Raw genomic sequence first — 4,907 nt, forward strand, 5'->3', positions numbered from 1 at the left:
GATGAGAAGCTATAAAGTCAAGCAATAAATTACCACAAATGTCGGGATAGTGTTATAGCCCCAGGAAAGAAGCAGGTGTGAACTGCCAAGGCGGCTCTGGGTACATTTCTTGCCCTGGGTGGTGGTCACAGGAATCTTGCCTTTTGTTCTTTAAGATGCACACATAGGTTTTATGTACTTTTCTGTACATAGGACATTTTTTTGAATACTGGAAAAGGTAGGAAAGTGTCTACACCAGTGCCTAGCACATGGTAGATATTCAATAATAATTTGCAAAATGAATGAAATGTCCTAGTGCTGTAGCGGACCCTTTGTCAGGCAGTAAGTGGCAGAATCAAGATGGCCCCAAGGTTGTTGCTCAGAAACCAAGGCCAGAATCATGGTGAAGATGGAGTCTCGGTGGTAAGACTTTACTGAGCTAAGTGCAAAGAGCAAGTGTTCTTGAGTCCTTACCAGAGATGTGTGAGGGTTGGTGTCCTGGTGAGCTCCTGCCAGGTCTCCAGAACCCTCAAAGGGATTAAACCTCTTATCACCCAAACACATGATCTTGAAGTTCCAGCTCAACTTTTTAAAAAATATGTTTTCATTGATTTGAGAGAGAGAGAGAGAGAGAGAGAGAGAGAGAGAGAGAGAGAGACATTGATGTGATAGAGAAACATCTATTGGTTGCCTCCCACATATGCCCTGACCGGGGAATGAATCCATAACCTGGACATGTGTCCTGACTGGAAATCGAACTGGAGACCTTTCAGTGCATGGGAGAATGTTCAACCAATTGAGCCGCACCGGCCAGGGCCAGCCCAAGTACTTTTATAACAGGGTTACAGAAACAGCCACATCATCTAAATCTAACATCTGAGGAATTGGTGCAATTCCTTAATCCACCATCAATGCCTTCTTCACCTTGTCCCTACCTAGTCCTCTTGGGTTGGTGACCCATTAGTGGACTTGGACAATTAATTGAAGACCAGGGAAGGACTGAGCCTGATGGGCCCACTAGGTTCCACAGTCCTCCTGTTCAGAATGTCTCCTGACTGCCTCTCAGTTGCACCATGTCCTGGGGATGCTCAAGAGTCAGGCCCCTCCTACCCTAGCTGGCTTGGCTCAGCGGATAGTGTCGGTTTGTGGACTGAAAGGTCCCAGGTTCAATTCCAATCAAGGGAACTACCTGGGTTGCAGGCTTGATCCCCAGTGGGGGGTGTCCAGGAAGCAGCCGATCAATGATTCTCTCTCATCATTGAGTTTCTATCTATCTCTCTTCTCCCTTCCTCTCTGAAATCAACAAAAAATATGTATTAAAAAAAAAAGAAAAAGACTCAGGCCTCTCCTTGAAGAAGTTAAACTTCACTTAACTTTTTCAAAATGCAAATCCCTCTGAAAGTTTGCCCAGTAAACTCCCTATCCTCCTAGCCCTAGGCAACCGCTAATATACTTCCCATTTCTCTAGATGACCTATTCTGGACGTTTCGTATAAATGGAATCATATAGCCTGTGGTCCTCTGTGTCTGGCTTCTTTCATTCAGCATGATGTCTTCAAGGTTCATGCATGTTGTAGCATGTGTCAGTATTTCATTCCTTTTTTATTGAATTTATTTGGGTTACACTGGTTAATAAAATTATATAGGATTAAGGTGTAAATCTATAATACATCATCTGGATATTGTATTGTGTGTTCACCAACCCAACTCATGTCTCTGTCCATCACCGTTTATCCCCCTTTACCCTCTCCTCCTTGGTAATAACCATACGAGAGATGTGTGAGGGTTAGTGTCCAGGATGATTGTGGCGTTACAGCTAAAGGATATGGTAGTGACTGTACAATTCTGTGAATATACCAAAAGCCACTGAATTGTGCCCTTGAAATGGCGGAGGGTATGGTATGTGAAGTATGTCTCAATAAAGCTGTTTTTCAAAAAGACACAGCAGCTTCTCCCCTTTCTGCCTGGCTCCAGCCATCATAAGCAAGATGAAGCTGACGAGGACGTCCAGGACCTGTGGGGGAAGCAGTAGCCTGTGATGAGTTTTCTTCTCAGGGTGCACTCCTAGAAGTACTTCCAGCTTTCTGTGCTACACAGCCTCCACCCAGCCTGATAAAGCACACAGGCTGGGATACGAGGCCAACCAAGGTTATGTCATACTAGAGGCCCAGTGCATGAAATTTGTGCACTTGTGGGGGGAGGGGGGTCCCTCAGCCCAGCCTGCACCCTCTTGCAGTCCAGGAGCCCTCAGGGGATGTCTGGATGAAGGCTTAGACCCACTCCCTGGGCCTAAGCCTTCAGTCAGACATCCTTAGTGCTGCTGCAGAGGCGGGAGAGGCTCCTGCCACCGCCACTGCACTTGCAGCCCGTGAACCGGCTACTGGCTGAGCAGTGCTCCCTCTTAAGGAGCTCACTGACCGCCAGTGATCACCAGCTCCTGCATTGAGTGTCTGCCCCCTAGTGGTCAGTGTGCATCATAGCAACTGGTCATTCCACTGTTTGATCGATTTGCATATTAGTCTTTTATTGTATAGGATATCAGATTCATGTGTGCTATGGTTGCAAATACCCAGCTTCTAAGGGTGAGGCCTAAGACAATCCTGTCCATCACGGCGGTAACCAGCTAAAGTTTGCTCGAAGTCTTCAGTCTGTTGCGGAGGAGCAAACTGGGCGCCACTGTGGGGCTCTGAGAGTCCTGAATTCTTACTGGGTTGGTGAAGATTCCATGTACAGATTCTTTGAGGTTATCCTCATTGATCCAATCCAGGAAGCCATCAGATGGAATCCTGACCCCAGTTGCTCACCAGACCGGTCCACAAGCATAGGAAGATGTGAGGGCTGACGTCTGCAGGCTGCAAGAGCCATGGCCTTGGAAAGAGCCATGCTATCGTGGTTCTCACCTGCAGCTTGGAGAAGGCGCAATACTGCCCAGCTCCACCATTACCCATAGAAGTAATATATGTAAAATGCTTACCTAATAAACAGTCTCGAAAAGTAAAACAAACAAACAAAACACTACAGCTTCTCTCCTTCTCTGCTCCCCAAACCCCCATCACTCACTCTGGGGAAAGCCAGCAGGTGGCCGTGGTCAGCCCTGTGGAGAAGCCCGCATGGGGAGGAACTGAGGCCTTCAACCAACAGGCAAAGAGGAGCTGAGGCTTTCCGACAACAGTCATGTTGGCAGTGGGTCCTCTAGTTCCAGTCAGGCCTTCAGACGTCCACAGCCCCGGAGGATAACTTGACTGCACTCCCATGAGAGACACCGAGCCAGCATCACCCGCTAAGTTGCTCCTGGATTTCTGACTCTCAGAAACTGTGACATCATAAATACTTGTCGTTGTGAGTTGCTAAATTTGGGGATAATTTGTTATATAGCAATAGATAACCAATGCAGTATCTGTCATAACAAGAGTCATCAACGTGTGAACCTTCTCAAAACTCTGAGGTTCCTTCCAGCTCTAAAATCCTGTGATTCTGTGACATCTGCTTCTGCAGGGAGGGGAACCCTTGGCCAGTTGGCTGGGCGGCCTGCTAACTTTCTTTGCTTTGGTTACATCAAGTTAATGGGGTGACAGTAGTTACCTCAGGCCAAGGTAATAAGTATCGGGTGTGTGTAAGAAAAAGTATGACTTCTGTTTGACTTTTTGAAATGTTGACAATAACTCCTCACTATCTCCACAATCCCCCTTCCTGAAAAGAAAGGGTGCTTGTATCCTGCTCCTTTTCTACCTCCTCACCCCCCGGCATACAGCTGTGGAGTGTGTCAGGAATGGCAGGAGAACCAAGGAATTCTCAGCTTAGCAGGAAGTTTAGGACTTTTGGAGTTATGTTGGTTTCCTAGGGCTGTCATAATAAATTCCCCTATATTGGGCGACTTAAAACAACAGAACTTCATTCGCTCACAGTCCTGGAGACCAGAAGTCTGACATCAAGGTGTGGGCAGGGCTGCACTCCCTCTGGAGGCTCTAGATCAGAATCCTTCCTCGCCTCTTCCAGGTTCTGTTGGCTGTGACATTCCTCAGCTTCCTTGTGATATACTGAGTAACTTCATTCACTCAAAATCACTTATTGAACACCTTCCAAGTGCTAGATTTTGTGCTAATACAGCAGTGAACAAGACAGAGGTGTTCTCCGCTCTCAAGGCTAAATGGAAGAACCTCATATGCAAGGGAAAGTAGGAAATGTGGTGTTTACTTTTCCAACATCTACAGCCAAGAGAGGCTCATTAGATGAAGGAGACAATAGAGTCAAATGACATTCAAACTGCAGGAAAGGCAAGTTTTAATGCAGGCGTGAACCCATGCTCATAAGTGTGCCCCCTACACCTAGGAGAATAATATTCATCGAGGGGTTGCTCTGGAAGGGGCCCCGAAGACCATTTTATCCTATCTGCTCATTTTACAGATGAAGAAACGGAAGCCCAGAGAGAAGTGATTGGGGGAGGGGTAAAGAGTGGCATAAAGAGGTCGGCATGGGTGGGCTGGAAGAAAACCTGCAGGGAACTTCTTGGTATCCAAAGAGTTTCAGACTTTACAAAGATTTGTGCTGAGGCTTGAATGTGTTGTGCCTACCTCAGATCCAAGAGGACGCTGGCCATGAAGAGATGCAAGCCTTTCAAACTGAGAGAGGATAAAAGAGAAAGAGCCAAGTGATATAATTCTAAGCTTCAGGAATTTTTTTTTGTTCTTTTAATTTTGAGGAGTAAATGTTGAAGAAATAGAAAAATTACCTGTAGGAAAATAAATACAGTGATATTCTTCCTTGTAAAAATATATACTGTCCAGGGTGCTGAAAAAACTCACGGTTTCTAGGTTGCAAACACTTTCACATCTGCTTATTTCTGAGAATCTAGTTCCTTGTACCCAACTTCTTGGAAAATGTGAGCAACTACTGGCACAGAGTGACCAATAAGTGTGAGGATGAAGGCTC

The 4,907-nt window shown here is 46.2% G+C and overlaps 1 pseudogene; it reads left to right on the top strand.

The window, feature by feature from the left end:
• The first annotated feature begins 379 nt into the window (after window positions 1-379).
• LOC118656585 lies at window positions 380-4,412 on the top strand (annotated as a pseudogene).
• The last annotated feature ends 495 nt before the right edge of the window (window positions 4,413-4,907 follow it).

The sequence above is a fragment of the Myotis myotis genome, unplaced genomic scaffold (assembly GCF_014108235.1).
Source record: "Myotis myotis isolate mMyoMyo1 unplaced genomic scaffold, mMyoMyo1.p scaffold_m19_p_5, whole genome shotgun sequence".
NCBI classification, from domain to species: domain Eukaryota; kingdom Metazoa; phylum Chordata; class Mammalia; order Chiroptera; family Vespertilionidae; genus Myotis; species Myotis myotis.